The sequence below is a fragment of the Rousettus aegyptiacus genome, unplaced genomic scaffold, assembly GCF_014176215.1.
Source record: "Rousettus aegyptiacus isolate mRouAeg1 unplaced genomic scaffold, mRouAeg1.p scaffold_m13_p_5, whole genome shotgun sequence".
Classification (NCBI taxonomy): Eukaryota; Metazoa; Chordata; class Mammalia; order Chiroptera; family Pteropodidae; genus Rousettus; species Rousettus aegyptiacus.
Window position 1 is genome coordinate 28089910 of NW_023416308.1, and position 19711 is coordinate 28109620.

Sequence of the window (19711 nt, forward strand, 5' to 3'; positions counted from 1 at the left end):
AACTACATTCCTATCAACAAGTACCTCAAATAGAAAAGAATTAAGTGCTCCAACCAAAAGACAGAGTGACTGAATGGATAAGAAAATGAGACCCCTACAAATCCTTCCTATAAGAGACTCACTTCAGATTAAAAAGCACACACAAAGTATAAGGGAATGGAAAAAAATATTGCCTTGATGGACCTAGAAGGCATAGTGCTGAATAAGTCAAAGAAAGACAAATATTGCATGATGTCACATACATTGTGGAATCTAAAGAACAAAATCAACAACAACAACAAAAATGGTAATAAACTCATAGATACAGAGAATATTTTGAGGGGGGACTGGAAGGTAGGGCATAAAAGGGCAAAAGGATTAAGAAGTACAAATGGATAATTACAAAATAGAAATGGAGATACAAATTGTAGCATAAGAAAAAGTTAATAATGCTGTAATAAATAAGTAAGGGGGCAGAGGAATACTAGATTTAGTGGGGTGATCACTTTGTGAGTGATCACTTATATAGATCTCAAATCATGATGCTGTACAACTGAAACTAACATATTACCATATATATGCCAACTATAATCGAAAAACTCATGGAATTGTACAATGTAAATACGAACAGCTATCTATTATATTTCAATAAATACAGAAAAAAAACCAAAACCTGCCCATAACCAAAACAAACAAACATGAATTAAATGACATAGCTACATTTTTTACAAGGTTGTATAAACTGAGGAAAACAAGGTGAAGAAACATTTTTTCCTCCCTCAAGGACAAAAACCTATGTAAAACTTGTGTGTGTTAAATAGGTCTGAATAGAATTATATAAGCATGGGGAACATATGAAAGGTTATTACAATAGGATGAGATTCACCTGTAAATGAAGACAACCTAAACTATCAGTGGCTTAAAGACAGTTCTGTTCTTCTTCATATTAAGGTCCAGAGGTAGGCAATCTGGAGCTGATGCAGTTTCTCTCTTTCGTGACACCAGATAGTGATTAATTGGGAACCAGGCTCCTTTCAGCTTTCTGCCCTACCATTACTAGAATGTGACCTTCCATCTTAGAGTCCAGTCAACACATCCTCATTCTTCAGGCTTCACATTCCAAGCAGCAGGATAGAAAAAGGTGTGAGAGAAGGGAAATGATGCACGTAAAGTCATTTCTTAGAAAAGGTTTCTGGATGGAGCAACAAAAAACACCTTCTTTGGTTAAAACTTAGTCACATTAACACCTATAGCTAGCTGAAAGGGAGAATGGGAAATCAAGTATTTATTCTGTGTGGCTATGAGCCTATCCAAATTTTCTTGGCTTCATGTATATCTTCTTCCAGACAATTTTAGAATCAATCTTTCAAGTTCCAATAATAATCCTCTATAGGGTTTATTAAACTGTATTAAATTCATAAGTCATGGAAAACAAATACCTTCATATCATGAAACACAGTATCTCCAACTTTCAAATTTTTTTTCTTCAGAAATATTTTATCGTTTTCTTCATATAGGTCATATGCTTTTGGTCATATCCATATGCAGGTATTCCACAGTTACTGTTGCACTTGTGAATGGAATGGATCTCCTTTGTTCATTATATTTACTAACTGGTCATTACTAGTGTATAAGAAAGTGATAGATTTGTTTATATATTTCTCATATTAGACCACTTCATTGACCTCTCAATAATTTAGAGTATATTTGCATGTGTTTACTAGGGAAAAAATAATATAGTCTGAAAATAAAGAGAATTTGTTTCTTTTTAATATCCTTTATTTCTTTTTAAAAAATGAATGGCATTGTTCTGAGACTTCAGAGGCATTTTGATAATAGCAATAATAGTGAGCTCATTTAATGGAAACACTTCCAGTGTTTAATGTTTTATCATTAAGTTTGCTGCTTATAGCTTCTGATTTAAAACAAAAAGTATCCTTGGCCCTTCTGTTATTTGTTTACCAATGTATTTATCACCATTGTTGTCATCACTGTCGTCATCATCATTATCTGAAATGTTATACTTTAATTAATGTATATTTTTACCTTAAAAAATAAAGTAAAAAAAAAAAGGCACTACAGATATAGTTGAAATCCTACATATCTCCCTCAGTCCTATTCTAGAGAGAACCTATAACTTGAATTTAGTATTCATTATTTCCATGTTTGTTTTTACACTTTGCACATGTATTTAGCCATAAATAATATATATTAGCATTCTGCATGTTTTTAAAATTTGCAGAAATGGAATCATACTATGTCAGATCATCTTCGAAATTATATATTTTAAGAATATATCACTGTGGCTTCGGATATTCATTTTAACTACATTTAATATTCTCTCTTAAGTATATATACCACGATCATATTTCCATTTGACTACCATTTAGAGAGTTTCCAAGTTTTTATTATTACAATCAATAATACAATGAACAATCTCATAAATGTCTCCCTGGGAACAAGTAAGAGAAATTCTCTAGTACTTATTTTTAAGAGTAGGATTGTTGGGTTTTAGAGTGTGTTACTTTGCAACTATATTTCAATTTTGCAAAAATATTCTCTAAAATGACTTACCAATATATATTCCCATGCGTATTCTGGGATTCTCATTCTTCATTTTTTGTCCTCTTTAGTTCTGTCAGACTTCCTTATTTTTGTCAATCTGATCATTATGAAATTTTATTACTCTTTAATATGCATTTCTGTGCTTGCTAATCAGGTTATATATTGTTTCATATGTTTACTGCCATTCAGCTTTCCTCTTCAGTGAAATAACTGTTTATATTCTTTGCCCATTTTACTATTTGGTTATCTTTTTCTTAATGGTAGGCATGAATTCCTTATATAATCTGAAAATTAATCCTTTTGTCAATTATGCACATTACAAACATCTTTTCCCAGTCTGTAGCTTATCTTCTACTGTACAAAATTTTGCATATCTTTTTGTATGGTTTCCAGGCTTTAAGATAGCTTTCCTTACCCAAGGTCAGAAACATATTGTCCTATTTCTTTTGAACCTTTCATTTCCCTAAAACTTTTTAACTTTAAAAAAAAATTTTTAATTGATTTTGAACTCTTTTGTGTGCTTAGAGTGAGGTAGAGACACAATCTTACTGGTTCCTTATGCAGAACCAATTATTTCATCACCTTTTACTGAATAATCCTTTCTCCACTGATTTGTAAGATTGATTCTTATATAAAAAATGTACAGTTGTGGGGGGTCTGTTTCTGAGTTCTCACAATTCTATCAGTCTAACTCTCCATCAATACCTCAACTTCTTAATTTCTAGTACCTTTTAAGTCTTAATATCTGGAAAGATATGTCCTTCAACTTATTCTTCAAAAATGTCTTTATATTTTTAGCCCTTTTGTCCTTCGTATGAATTTTAGAGTCAGCCTGTCAAATTATATGAGGAGAAAAAAACTTTTTGAAATCTGATTAAAGCTGCACTGAATTATAGATTATTTTGGAGGAGAACTGACTTCTTCTTGATTGTGAGCATTTCCAATGATGAACACAATTTACCTCTCCATTTATTTGAGATTCTTTTATGTCCTATAAATTTTTCTATTCTTTTTCAATAAAGGTCTTACCATACTTTTGTTATAGATATTCTTGGGACCTTTATGATTTTTGTTGCTATTTTAAGTGGTACTATTATCTAAATTATATTTTCTAATCATATAACTAGTGTGTAGAAATGCAATTAGCAATGGTGTGTCAAATGGCCAGAGTTCCAGTTGTGCCCTTGAGACTTACAGCTGTATAACTGTGAACAAAGTACTTAACTCTTAGCCCTTCATTTTCTTCATCTCTAAAAAAGTTTAAAATAGTAAACCTAACAGGATTGCTGAGGATTAAGTAAGAGTATAAAGAACTTAGTGCTAAACAGAAAAAAAGAAACTTAAGAAATGTACTATTATTGCATTACTTGTCTTTTCATCAATCCTGCTCAATTCTGTTATTACTTCTAATAATTTGACTGTAGATTCTTCTGAATTTGTAGACAATCATCAGCAAAGAATACAAATTTGCTTCTTCTTTTCCAATTCTTTTCTTTTGTCTAATTTCACTACACCTAAAATAAATTATTATCTTCTTCCTGACTTTAAATAGATTGTTTCTTATTTCTTACTATTAAGAATAAAATCTTCTTGGGGTAGAAATCTTAAATGTATTAAAGAAATTCCCTATTCCTAATTTCTAAGATATATAAAGTAAACAAGTATTGACCTTTATCAAATGATTTCTATGCATCTATTAAGATGATTATTTAGTTTGTCTTGTTTAATTTTTAAGTTTTGAAGGTGGCAAACTAAATTTATACCGAGTTTAAAAATCTTGTTTTATATTTATATGACGAGTCCCTTTTATTCCTACTGCCCCTGAGTCCTTTGCAGGGATGTACATTGACTGAAAGACTTGAGAAGGCATGCAGCAAATTAAAAACCTAAAGCCTTAAGCCACGGCAAAGTTCCCTCTTAGAAATTATAATAAACATAGGAAAACTATAAATATTTTAGAAATGACTTTTAAGTAAAAGAACACAAACATAAATTAATGCTACAGGGTACAAGTGTAGAAAAAAAGTTCTAAAAACAAAAAACTGTAATAGGTTGCTAATGCCTTAAATAGCAGCAAAGAAGTCTGAAAAAAAATTACATTTACAATCTTAAGAAAATAGGTAAAGTGAACTGTGTTGCTTAGTATTTTCAAATGTAAGAGATGCAAAAATTAACTTATTTTTAGCATGCATCGTTATGTGTCCTGAAAAGATCTTTGGGAAACTGAGAAACACAGCTTTTGAACCAGTTTAGTCAGTATTCATGCTAGAAAAAAAAAGAATGGAAAAAATATATCATCTTAGTATCTAGTTTATAGCTTTGAGTATATTGACTAGTTTAAACTAAACCAACAAAGCTTTTATTTGCAAATATATGCACTTGGAAATTAATCCATGATTCACTAGAGAAATAACTCTACAAACCTTTTAAAGAAAAATTTCTAAATAGTTGAGCAAGATTCTAACATGTAACTCAAATACTAAACTGAACTAAAAACATTTTCCTAGTAACTGAAACATAGAATCTCTTTTGTAACTATTTCTTTTTCCTAATATAAAAGAGTTTTAATATAAATAAAGCTTTGAAAATGAATAATGATATAAAGGAAGTTCTTTAAGTCAATAGCTGAATTGAAAATAATTGAATAACTATGATAATGTGTTTTTTTGGTCTTAAAAAAACACCCTCCAAAACAGAGTAAAGGAGTTTCTTACAAACCAAACTCAGAGAAAGTTTGTATTTGATGTAATAAGGGCCTGTCCAAGACATTCTGTCACTGACTATTTTTACCTCTGTAAATCTTCTACTAGATCTCGTATTAGATCTGCTCTCTCCCTGGCTCCACCCACTGACCTGTTTCCAGTCCTAAAAAGGCAATATGAAAATAACTGAACCCTAAAACAGATCTCTAACAAAAATTGAAAAAAAAAATCTAAAAACTGCAGTAATAACAATAGTATAGGTTAGGCTAGCTAACATTTAGTGAGTGCTTATTATGGGCCAGCACTTTACATGGGTTACCTAATTTAAACTCAGTTTGTATTAGCATCACATGCCAAATGATTTAAATTAAACATATAAACCAGTATCTGACCACTAGAACTTAGTCCTTAGCAATTAAGTTTATAATACAAGAACAGGTATATTAAATAAAATCTTATTAATCTCCCACTACATTCAATGTAATGACTTCTAAATGTAATAACGGTGTCAGAATAATGACACGCTATACCTTTCCTTTCTTCTATGATTCCAGCTCTAATTATCAAGATATCCTAAAACTCATATTTCAATTCTTTTTCTTTACTTGGTACTATCCTAACATCTAAATACATACTTTTGTATGTGGTAAAAATATTCAGTAACCGTAAAATGTTAGTGATTCTCTTTGAAGATTTAGAAATACATACTTGAACCTATGGCCTAGTAAATGAAAGCTTTTATGCCTTTCCAGTAATTAATAGTCCAATGAAGGTTATCCATCCACTCATGCCTATTACTGGCCAGGCATGGGCAAGTGGAAAAGTAGGAAAAGGGTTTTTCAGTCCTAATTCTGCCAATGACTTGCTGTAAGGTTTTAGATAAGGCAATTAACCAGTTTAGATCTTATTTTAATAATATGAAAAATGAGAAGTATAATCAAGTCATTTATGAAGTCAAGATTTCAGTTAAAATACCTGAGATATCATGAAGCACTGAGAGAGTATAAAGTTGGAAAGCACTGAAGACTGTGGGAAATGTCTGCTTTAGGAAAATTTTTCAGGAGGGAAAAAAGGATATCATTTAAAACTTCACTGGAGAGCAGTGTCAAAAAAAAAAATTAGGCTTTCTAAATATCTTGATAGGTTTGGTATGAAAATTTGAGAAAGATCATTGTTAAATGTTATTATTTTAGATATAATATATTAGGTTTGGCACTTTTAAAGTTAAATTAAATTTATTTTTCTCCATGAAAGCAGTAAGGGGTCTTTATATAACATTCATATAACGTGCTTATAACTATTTCCAGAACTTGATGTATAATTGTACTACTACCTTTAATTGTTAAAGCCATGCACAGTTGTTGATAATGTTACATAATGTATTATTGTTTGTTTCTCTGATTTATTTGCTAGAAAGTCCATGGTGAACAATACTACAGCCATTTATAATACTGCTTTTACTAGAAAATATCATATGCTTTATAGAGATTAATTTTTGAACTAGGTTTTATGAATTCACTGCAGTAAGAGAAAAAGGTAAATATTATCTATATAGGTTCTGAACTTCTGAAAATTTATATTCTACCAAGTTGATACTCAAAATGCAAAGTCTTCACTGTCTCTCTAGGTACTAAAAGCTCTTTTATATTATGAAAAAGTTATTTCTAATTTTTAAGGCAGGAATAAAATAGTTTCAAACTTGGATTTAATCTCTCTCCACCCCTCATGTAAATGTCCAAGAAAATCTTTAGCTAAATTTGAGTATTAAATCAGAATACAGTGTTGAAGTTATTGAAAAATAAGAAAATAGATAATCATTTTTGATCATTATGTCATAAACAATTTTGGAAGTAATAGAAAGAAACATAATTCTTTAACTGATACGTGTAACAGCTGCCAGGGTCTACCACTACAGAGAAAACATCTAGGACTGGCCCAGGGATGAGGTTCCAGAATGTGGACGACTGCAATGGCTTTGGTATCTGTACATTCCAACCTCAGTGGGAAAAAAAGAGGTATTTGAGAAATGTCATGGACAAGTAATGCTAAACTAAAAATAGCACTGACAGCAATGGCTCTTGCTTGAAAAACTGGAAAGCTTCTAACAGTTATATAAGTTATACTGGCTTCCATTTACTTATAATAGAGAAGAACCGGCATTTCAAAAGGTCTTAGTAACTGGAATGCAAATGGATGACACTAGAGATTAGAAAATAAATCTACAGTAAATTTTAGAGATGAGCCTTTCAGACACAGAAGAGAAGAGAAAAATTTACTTGGAAGAAGAGAAGCAGAAAACAGGCAACAAATTGCTTCTTCAGAATATCAGGCACAACTCCCTTGCGGAAAGATAAAAGTAAAATATTTGGGTATTTGAATAAAAATGTATCTCTTTCTCAGGGTTAAGAATGAAACCAAAGTAACATCATGTTGCTGCTCTTCCTAGAGGAGTACATAAACAGGAATCAGAATGGGCATATGTTAGATCTTAAAAATCACAGTTCCCCTGGGAAAATAGTCATCAGGTTAAAATAACACATTCTTATTATTTACATTATGCATTTACTTTTCCAGGAGCTACGAATTTCAGTAATAAATATCAAAGAAGGCTCAAATTTAGCTTATGTAATTTTAGGGAGATATAAATAAGCCATATATTTTTCTTGTTAAAACGGATACTGACTTTTATTGAAAAATATAAATTACGAATTAAAGTAATAAGTGATGTGTTATTCAACTTTGAAAATACCAAAGTAAAAAAATTTTTTAACTAGGTGACTTTACCACCTCAGTTATTATATAAAAGACTGACTAATTTGATTTCTAAATACGGAACAAAAAGATTTGCATTTTAGTAGAGGAGAGTAGGAGGAAACATGAGGTGGATATAACTTTCTGACACAAAAAGATTCTAACACACTATAATGAGATATAATATGTAGGCTATGGAAGCATCTCTGCTAACTATTTTAAAATAACAATCTGGGCTCTTCTTTTTCTAAGATGAACTAGTACTGTTTGCTTTTAAAGTTTATAAAAACTAGTACCATCTCAAGAGGACATTTATTTATACTCATAAAAGTAAAATACAATAACTACACATACTTAGGAATTCAGCAACATCAAAGGTAAAAGGACTAAGAAAACTACTATATGAATTTCTAGAAATCTGAAAATTTAGAATCTTAATAATCTTAAAAATGTGAGAACTCTTTTCTTGGAATTCTTTTTTCTTTTGTATTAGATTAAAATGCAATAATATTCACTTTGATATCATATAATCTTCTGTTCTTTATTAAGCTATGAAGTTTAATATAGAACACTGATATGATCATAGGTGGTTTTTGATTGTTTGTGGGTTGGGTTCCCTCTCCTGACAAGTTAGAGGGAAATGGTTCTATAATTTGGAGAGAAAAAAACTGATGAATACTCTTTATTTAAAGGCAAAAGTCTTAGAATTTTGCCCTACAAAAGACTTGAACTTTAGTCTGGGGAATAAAAACATGGCTTCAGAGACAGACCTGAAGGTTCAAATACGCTCTTTAATTACTTCCCAGTTTGCAAGATCTGCAAATTATGTTTAAGTCTCAATTCCCTCAAATACACAATGAGAATGACAATAACACTTAACACTCACAGTTATGATAATGCTTACATGAAATTATATATGCCAAGCACTAGCAAGTGTCAATAAACAGGAGTTATTTTTATTACTATAATTTCTCTTTACCTTTGGCCTGAAAATCTTTAGAACTCTCCCCTGTACAGAGCTAACCAGAACTTGGGTTGGCCTTCCAAACCAGGTTCAATCGAATCTCCCCTAAGTTCAGGGCTGAGAACCCTCAGGAATGGTGCACATACACTTGTGATTACTTTGTAGTCATTCTTCCTGACACTGTCTTAAATGTAAACTTAACCTAAGAAAGCTTAGACTTCTACTCTCTTCTACTTTTTTAAAGTACTTTAAAAAAAAGTTAGGGCCTCAAACCATTATCATGTGAGCAACGGTTGTGTTTCCAAAAGCTGACAATGAAAAAGACTGCTAAAATTTGAAATTCCCTTATTTATCATTTTGAAAATAAAAATATTGGTATCATTTAAATGGAAGCAGAACATTCTGTGGTGGGGAGGTGTTCAAATTCTTAACAGGGCTGATCTGTGATTTAGAGAAAATTCTGGTCTCCATGTTATCTTAATGAAAAGGTCTAAAGAAGCATCATATAAATATGGATTACAGCCCTAGTGGTAAAAATCTCTGTGAGAGAAAAAAGAGTTAATACAAATATTTTATGGATAGAGATGATTATTCTTACTAATGCCAATGGGGGAAAAAACACACACTATTTGAAGGTAAAAGGACAGAAAGGGTTACTTACTTATGCTAATTTGAGCCTCTTTATACAGTCTACCAAATTCTTTTTAGTAAATCAGTGCTACTTATTTTCCATTAATCAATAATTGAAATATTATTAATTCCCCAGGAAAAACAATTTAATATGATAGAAACTGATGGCTTTTGAAACAAAGGTATGTCCTTTTAATCATGAACACTTTTATACATTAACTTACGGTTTAGAAAACATTAAGAAATAAGCTGGTTTCAAATAGAAAAATGGGTAGTTCCTGAAACTGACAAGGTAAGAGATACATTCATTGCCCAATATCTACGTGGTACAATCTACTTAAAAAAATTATCATCTCTCTACAAACCTGACAAATATTAAAGCTCAATTATTCAATTTCTGGACAATTAAAAAACTAACCCTTTACCTAAAAGCAACCAAGATCACAAAAGTCCAAATATAATATAAAGATAGTCTCAGTGAAATATTCTGAACGTTGTTAAAGGCAAATATTCGAATAACTGGTTGAGATATCCTTACCTTTTGCTGTGGCACAGGTTTTAGGATCAATAAAGATTATTCCAAATAACTGCACTTAGCAGTTGATTTCACAGGACACAACAGCTCTGCATTCCGTGCAAAAGCATACAGAATGAATCATAATCACACTGGCTCAGACCTTTTCCAGCACAGGCTAACTCCAAGTAGAATATCCACAGCACTTTTAGGCTCTCGATCTGTTTTCAGGTCCCCCTTTCAGCAGTTTTCTTGGTCTGCTTTTGGTCCCTAATCAAGCCGAGCTGGCTTCTGTGAGCTCCAGAGAGCTCTGGCCTTCGGGAGCTTAATCCTTCCTTCTCAGCAGGAACTGCTGTGCAACACCACAGAAACGCCCCAGCCCAAACTCACTCTTGCAGAACAGGCTTCACCAGTATAGCTCCACCCATCAACTTCACACAGGTGAACACTTCCTGCTCAGAAAACACCAGTATGAACTTGATGTTTAATTATGTTTTTAATCTTTAAAAAGTTACTATTTGGTTATTTATATTTTCTATCTAGAAGGCAGGCAGTGTATCCAATAAAAATGATGGTTCTTTAGGCCCAAATAAATAATTGATGATGCAGGAAGTAGTGCCAGCAAAAGGCTGAACGTTAAACTAGCAGCAACAGGCTAAGGAAACATACCCTTTAATATCTTTGCTGATAATGGCCTGTGCTTGTTATTCTACTAACATATAAAAATAAAAAGTATCAATTTATACTGCCTCTGTGTGAAAAATCTTGAGAGACAACAATCTCTTATGCATCTATTAGGGGGAAAAATAAAGGTTCCACCCACCTCCCACCCCCCAGAATTGAAAATCTAGAATTAAACAATTTTCCAAAGTATAGCTTCCCGCTTTATACAGTGTCCAAGTGTTAAAATTATAACTCTCCTTATATAATAAGTACTGAAGAAATTCAACATATATATTAAGTTACAGTACTGCACTATGCTAATCCTACTAGAATTAAATAAATGACTTGAAAGAGATTAACATATTTTCTGTTCCAAAAGATTTTTTACTAATACCAATGTAAATCGACATTCAGATACTCATTTTTAATAAACAAAAATAATGCTACTATGTGCCACATGTGAGTCTATGTACTTTATAGTCTTTATTATAACCCTATGAAGTTTATTCTAATATTATTCCCATCTTAGAGATGAGGAAACCAAGAGAGAAGAGTTAAGCAATTGCAAAAGTCATACATGTTGGAACTGTCGGAATAGAGATACCCAGGGAGTATTTATCACGTGCCTTGCCAAAATCTTCTGCTACTGATCAAATTTACTCTTTCCTTCTGCTCTGAACATAGCTCTGAATATAAAATTGTTGATAAATGGTAGGCCAGAATAAGAAAAACAATGAATCGTGATTTTAAAATATGAAAGACCATTGAGAATTACAATCTGTGGCAAGAACAAAACATGTTCTTTAATTATTACCAATGTAACAGCTGTAGATTTATGGATTTTATTAAATAGGGAATGAGGCTCTTAAAATTTATTTATAGTGGAGAAGGCAAAGCCACCTTTCTTTTGTAAAAATTTAAATTAAAAGCACCCTCTCCTCACACCCTTTCCTTGGTTAGTACTAAAGACACCAAAGGAAAGGAAAAAGACAAAAAGAAAAGACAAAAAGAAAGGGGAGGGCAAGTCTATGCTGTAGAAAAGCCATTTTGGGAATACTTAATACAACTCATAAACCTTTCATATTACCCAACATATAAGCACAGATAGAGATAAATAAATTTGACAATAGTTGCCTGAAAGGAGGAGAATTACACAATTAATAACTCTCACCTGAAACCCAAGGCTACACTCTAGGCCATACAGGAATACATAGTAAAACATGAGTGCATGCAAAAGCTGGTGAAATTCGAGTAAGGTCTGTAATCTAGTTCACTGCATTGTAACAATGTCAACTTTCCAGAGTTGAAAATGTACTATTTAGTTATGTGAGATGTTAGAATGGGAAGAAGTTGAGTTTTTTGAGAATATGGGGCCTCTGTGCTATTTTTGCATCTTCTGAGACTATAATTACTTCAAAATGAAAAGCTAAAAAACATGGCTGACTGAAAACATTATGCTTTGTCTTCTAATGACCACTTATGACAGGAGAGATCACTTATTATTCTTCTCTTGTATTTAACAAAATATGTGGAGGCTATCCTATGAAGGACTGTGTGTATCTGTGTGGATGGGGGTGGAGGGAAGAAGAGAATTCACTGTTAAGGCAATGAAGAGACATTCCAATCATTCTATTATAAAAACTACCTGAATTATTCAAACCTTTAACAGTATGTCAGTAAATGCTGCCAGCTTCACAGCCAAAAATACACCCAGAATTAGATCACTTTTTACCACTTTTATAGCCACCATCCAGGTCTAAACTACCATCATCTCTTGCTAGGTTCATTACAAGAGCCACTGCCAAGCTCTCTTCTTCTACTCACATCCTCTCCAATCCTTACACAGGTAAGTCAGGTCAAACAACAACTCTGCTCAAAACCTTCTAATGTCTTCCCATCTAATTTTAAACATAAGCCAAAATTAAACAGGGGCCCCCAGGCCACCAAAGAGAATATGATTCTCTTTCTTTCTTTTACTCACTGCTCTAGTCAATGTGGACTTCTTGCTATCCTTTAACAAGACAGTGATCGAGTTCGGTATCCCTCACTTGCAGCTCCCTTTCTCGAGGTATGTGCATATCTCCCCTCCTCATATCCTTTGGTCTTTGCTCAAAAGCAACCTTCTAATGAGCCCATCCCTGACCACCTTTGAAATTATAACCCACATGAGCAACGACATTCAAGCACTTCCTCTCCCCTGAAACCTCCTACTAGGGTTTATTTTTCTCCATACATCATCTATAGTATGATAGCTATTTCACTCATTCACCTTTTTCTCTCCTTCTCATCACACTTAAATACAAACACCAAAATGACAATATTTCTGTCTGTTGTGTTCATTGCAGTAGCCCTAGTACTTAGTGTGCATGCAATACATTTCTGATCAATGGATGAATAAATACTGGAAATGACTAAAAATGGAAACGTTGCTTTACTTAGGGCAAGGAGGAGACTGATTAGGGGCTTACTCCTAGCCTGGCTAAAGGGCATATGGCAGTTTTAGAAACATTTTTGATAACTACAGTAGAAATTGTTCATATTGATAATTATCAATCAACTGTTTTGCCCCAAAACAGTAAAGAATATAAATTAGTATATAAGAGAATATCTGCCCATAGCCAAATGATCTAGATGAGGAAAAAAGACACAAAAAATGAAGTATCAAATTCAAAATAAGAAAACTCATTGCCATACACTATTTCCAAATAATTGACACAAACAATAGCTACTTTAGGCTGAAATGTATTCCCTCATTATTCAAAACATAGTGTTAGTGTTAGTATCATGGAATTACCCAGGAGTTTATTAGAAATGAAGAACCACAGGCCTCACATTAGACTTACTGGATCTACAGTTTTTAACACTATCTCTTAAGCAAATCGAATGCACATTCAAGTTTGTGAAGCAATGATCTAAGAAGCCTATGTGAAGAACACAGTAAGTCATTTCAGGCAGGAGAAAGTTCACAGGCAAGGGAAGAAGAAACCCAAAGTATAATAAGAGGAAAGTAAGGAAACATGTTACTGAATGCTGAATATAGATAATAAAATGGAAAAAATCGGTTGTGAAGTTAGTTCCAGTATTTATGGAGCACTTTAAATTCTAGGTTAAAGATTTTGTATATAATTCTGTCACAGAGGAAAACCACTGAAGTTTTCTGAAGTAAGGGATTACAAAATAAAAGTTGTATTCTAAAAACTATTTTAGTAGTAATTATTAAGATAATTTCAAAAGACATTCATTGTATATCCACTGTACATGCCACCCATGGGGGAGATAAAGACGAATGGGACATACTTGTGACTTGTGAGGAGACTGAAATTTAGTGAGCAAGTGCAATAGCTGCTACTAGATTTGACTAATAATAGGAGATGGGGTTATGAAGAGATGGGTCAGGGAAGGTTTCATGGACAACGCAGATCATGGCCTGAGTCTTGAAATACAAGGGGGGATTTCAACTGGTCAACCTGGGAAGGCAGGCATTCAGATAGGAGGGTCAGTAGGAGCAGACAAAAGCTATGACAGCACACAATGTGTTCAGAGAACAGAGAAGTAGAGCCCAGCAGAGTAGATAGGGAAAAAGACTAGAAGAGAATAGAAGAAGAGGGCAGCTGAAAATGCCATAATAAAATATAGTTTAGAGTTATGTTTTATATACAATGAGGAAAAACTGAGACTTTTTTTTGAATTAGAGAGGCATTAGAAAGATGATGGCTGAAACCAGCATATTAAATAGGTTTCTACATGTACTTCTCTTCATCCTCTGTTTAACTCATCTTTTCCTTTAATTTCTGTTCTGTTCATATAGGCCTTATGGAAATCCAAATACATCTTTATTTATTCCTATTGCAATAAAAGCAAAGGATATTGAATACATATTTGTTCCAAGAGAAAGAACAAAAAACTTTTATCTCTAGTCAATGTTATATAGCGGGAGAATTCTGAGTTTTGAGTTAATCAGCCACAAAGGGGTTAATCTATGTCAAGTACTTGGTAAGGTGTCTGGCACAGAGTAGGACTACATAAGTGTTGGCTATAATTATTATTAGATGTCAGAAGATTTCATTCAATAAGTCCTTGCTGTGAAACTTTGAGCAAGTTGTTTAACCTCTCTGAGTTTCTATAGCTCCATCTATTAAAAAAAAGGGTATGATGTGGAGACAGAAATAAATTCCCTGTGAGGTATATTCCCAATACTTCAGAGGGCAATATCAAGATTCAAATTCCAATTTAAATAGTGTAAATACAAGTATTCATAAACTCTAAAACACTTTACAAATATGTCGTGTTATAAATTTTCTAACATTTCCCTGATGCAGTGAGAATATATTATCTTAATCTTGCAGTGTATTTGGAGAATAAACTTCCTTAGGCATTCTAGCACTTTGATACTCCTTTGAATCTTCCATCTATGTCTCCCAGGGTACTGATTTTAATATCTGATTCTTAAAGTATTAGCCTCCAGAATACAAGTGAGCATACATTCAATGGGAAAAAAAAATATAATACAACATTCCTCAAAGGATAAGTAAAAACCTGGACCTATTTTACTTGATATAGAAGGTCTAGTCACTTCACATGTCTGCTAACCAAAAAATGCAGCTACTATCAAAAAGAAGACAAAAATTTATGATGCAAACTCTATTCAAGTGCCATCCAAAGAGGCTCCCTCCCCAACCATAGTCCCATGAAAACTATTATAATTCATTTGTTTCGGTGGTATACATTGAGATACTGGTACACAGATGTATACTAACAAATAATGTACTAAGTACCTACATAAACAAAAGAAATCTAGTTTCTGACACTCTCAATTTAAATGATGTAACATAGACAAGCATAAGTCAATATAAAGCAACTGGCATTCATTAAGTATCCAAAGGCTTCAAATATCTATCATTAATTTTCAAAAGTATCTCACCTCACTTTTCAGATAAAGAAATTAAAAGTCAAAGAAGCCAAAATGACATGCATACAGACAGTAAAGCATGGCATAGGGGTTAAAAACTCAAGGTTGGAGCCTGTGCTCTCGTCCTTTCAATTGTGCTGCTTTTCTCACAGGTATATAAATTAAATTAAAAGTCTCCATTAAATCTAGTGTTAAAAAATATCTATTTTATGAGGTGGTTGCATTAAGAATGACCCTTAGAACTTACCTATTTGGACATTGTGAACTTAAGGAGAGACTACAATCTATTTTTTTTTCATGTTGTTTAGAGTAGTACACAGAGTAGTGCATTTTAAAGGACTTAGATCATACAGAAGAAAACAGAGAAAAAAATGAAATATCTCTTGAAATATTCTTATTTTAAGTTAGATATGTATCCTTTCAGATCCTCTTCTATGAATTTATAATGGGATTATACTGTTCTGTGATTTTTCTTTTCATTTATCAACAACATCACAGAAAAAATTTCTCAAATTAGCACATATGCATCTCCTTCATTCTTTTTGACAGTTGCAGAGTACTTTGCTGTATCAGAGTATCAAATCTATTTTGAAATGTGATTTTGAACATTTGTGGAAATACTGCAAGGAATATTCATTTAGATGGGAGTAGATATATTTAAAAAATGCAAAGTGACCAATTCAAAAATGACAAAGAACTTGAATAGACATATCTGCATAGTAGATATACGAATGGCCAATAAGCACTTGAAAAGATGCTCAACATCATTATGTTTCTGTATAATTACGTTTCTGTATAAGTATCAGTAGAACATTAACAGCACTCTAAAACCCTCTCTTCTATCCAATCCTGTCATCTACCCCCTCTCCTCTCCAAAAGCAACTGCTATTCTAAATTTCAACACTACAGAACACATTTGAACTCTAGATTTTAAACTCTTTCTTTGTATATATGGAATTTGACAGTGTAAGTACGCATGCATATCAGGCTGCTTTCACTCAACACTTATTTTTGTGAGATTCATCTATGTTGTTGCATATGGCCATACCCCATGTCATTTCCATTGGTTTAGAGCAATCCACTGAATGAATATGCCATTATTTTCACATTTTTATTCCACTATGGATACACCTTTGTGTTTTTCTAGGTGTTTTTTTTTTTTCAATCAGTAATAAGGTGCCTATGCCAACCTACATATACCTAAGTGTGGATAAACATCATGCTCCCATCAGCAGTGTATGAAAATCCCCAATGATTTGTATCCTTACCAACTTCGGTTATTGTTACTCTTAAATTTTAACCATTCGGGGAGTGTACTTTGGGGAGTCAATAAGGTTTTAATTTGTAGCTCCCTAAAAACTAATAATGTTGAATACCCTGCCATTTTAGAAATTCGTTTATTGAGCACTTTAGAAATTTGTTGTTCATGTTTTCACTCAAAAGCAAAATCTCTTTATCTGTCCTTTTCTTATTTGATTCTTTACATACTTTGGTTACCTGTCTTTGTCAGATAGGTGTACTGCAATTATCTTTCTCTTTCTTCTGAACTTTAATTAATTTTAATTGTTAAGCTTTTCAATTATAACTACTGCTTTATGTCTAACCCAAGATCATGAAAATAGGTCATAAGGATATTCTACTGTGTTATCTTTCAAAAATTTTGTTTTACCTTTCATATACAAATGTATAATTTTTCTGGAATGGACGTTGTGTACAGGGTTAAATAAGGATCATATATATATTTGTCCAGGTGACCTAATACCATTAATTAAAATGAGCGTCCTTTTGACAATGTTCTGCAATGCCGCCTTTGTTGTAAATCAAGAACCTGTATACACACAGGTTTGTTTCTGGATTCTGTTCTGTTCGTTTGATCTGTCTATCCTTACATCAATATCTTAATTAGTATCTTCATTAGTGAAGTTTTAATGATAAACCTTTATATCTATTATAGGAAGTTTCCCTTTTTTTTTTTTGTTCTTCACATTTGCCTTGAGTATTTTGGTCTTCGTATTTCTATATAAATCTGAGAATCAGTTGTCAATTTCCACAAAAATTCCAAATCAAATCTTGGGGCATTTGTCAGCAACTCTGCCCTGTTGAGCTCTGAACTCCAACTCTTGTTCCCCTAGCATCATGACTTCTCTGCTCCATCAGCAGATATCCTAGGAAAATAATGTCTCCATCTACTGGGGTCACACCTCTGAATGTCTTTCTTCCATTTAACCTACTTAGTAATTGTTTACTGCCTCATTATTTCTCCAGTGTGGCAATGAGATATTTTCATATTTCTGTCCAAAGTTTCTAACTCTTCTCAGAGGGAAGGTTTGTCTAAATTCCCTAATCCTTCATTTTCAGAAGTTTATGCCTAAGAGTAAGGTCTGCTTTCTTCTCTCTTCACTTTTTCTCCCTACCATTCCCCTCTTCCCCTACCCCATCACCCCTTTCTTTCTAGAGGAAAAAAGATGGATAATGCCAGAAGATGGAGAATTTCACCATGGAAACTATAAACAAGACCCAATGTTGATCCTAGAAATGAAATAAATGATATAAGAATTGAAGAACTATTAGATAGGCTTAAGATACCTATACAGAAAGAAGAATCTGTGAATTTTAAGATAGGTCACTAGAAAGTATCCAAACTTGAAAGAAAAGATGTGTGAGACAACATCAAAGAATATAACTAATGTGTAAAGGAAAAGAAGGACAGAGAATTGCACAAAATAAAATATCTTGAGATAACAGCTGAGAACATTAAAAACTTGAAGAAAGAAATTAATAAATAGATCTAACTTCTCAGTAAACTCAAAGCAGGACACTCATTAATTTTATTTTTATATACATAAATAATTAGAATATATTGAGAGCATTAAGAAAAGTTCCAAAAGGAATTTTTTTCCTATTGCTCTTGTTGTGTAATAATATAGAGAGCTTTAAATTTCAGTTTCAAACTATAGCTGCATCTTTCAGATTTGGCATCTAACACTGACAGATGGCAATGTTAAAAATAAATAGAACATTCAAGTTGTTTATACTGTAGGCAAAGACATTTTTAAAGTGTGAAACAAGAATGAGGCTGATAGAATTCACATTATCCTTTACAAAATTTATTAAGAATGTACATTTCCCTATACCAAACTTGCAATACTGCTCACAAAAGATAAAATATTAGCTTTTGAAGGAGTGTTGTCATTATGTCATTACTAATTTAGAATTAACAATGCCATACAGGTCTACTGATAGAAACAATTTTCTAGAAATATCAATAATTGATTAAGTTTCTCAAGTTTTAAAAGCTTCTGGAGGTTATCACATTTTAAAACATGAGAAAGTATTTGATATAGTTTAATATCAATATTAAGCTAATTTTTAAAAACAGTTTACAGTACATCTCTGAGGCAAGTTATCAAATATGAGGACTAATAACTAATGAAAGTTAGGCTAATACAGCAGGGATGTATAAAATAATGAAGAAATCATAATAAATTTTTATATTAAATTTTAATAACTTGAAAATAGCGACCACATAAATCCACAATCATTTCAATAGGTTGATAAAAAGTATTTGAAAAAATCCACCATCCTTTTATGATAAAATCACTCAACAAACTAAGAACTGAAGGATACTTCCTCAATCCGATAAAGAGCATCCACAAAAACCTACAGCTAACATCTTAGTTAATGGTGAATGACTGGATGCTTCCTCCTAAGATCAGAGACAAGACAAAGATGCCTATTCTTGAAACTTCTATTCAACACTGTATTAGAGATTCTTTCTAAAGCAACTGGGCAAGAAAAAGAAATTTTAAAGACATCCAGATTGGAAAGGAAGAAGTAAAAATATTTCTATTCACAGATGACATGATCTTGTATACAGAATATCCAAAGGAATCCACTAAAAAAACTACTGGAATAAACATTTCAACAAGGTTTCAAGATAAAAAATATATAAAAATTAATTGTATTTTTATGCACTTGCAATGAATAAAAAATGAAATTTAAAAAAGTTCCATTTATAATAGCATCAAAAAATA

General features: G+C 32.3%; 1 protein-coding gene across 10 annotated transcripts in view; it reads right to left on the bottom strand.

Annotated features, from left to right (window-relative positions):
- The window catches only part of ARHGAP32 (Rho GTPase activating protein 32), a 272991-nt gene that overhangs the window by 47637 nt on the left and 205643 nt on the right, over window positions 1-19711 (bottom strand). Inside the window, exon 1 of one of the 10 annotated variants that reach the window (XM_036221399.1) lies at window positions 10130-18420. The exons of the other annotated variants lie outside the window; for them this stretch is intronic. The gene's annotated coding sequence lies outside the window, so the exon portion shown is untranslated. Of the gene's footprint in view, window positions 1-10129; window positions 18421-19711 lie in introns of those variants that run through there. 10 annotated transcript variants of the gene reach the window in all.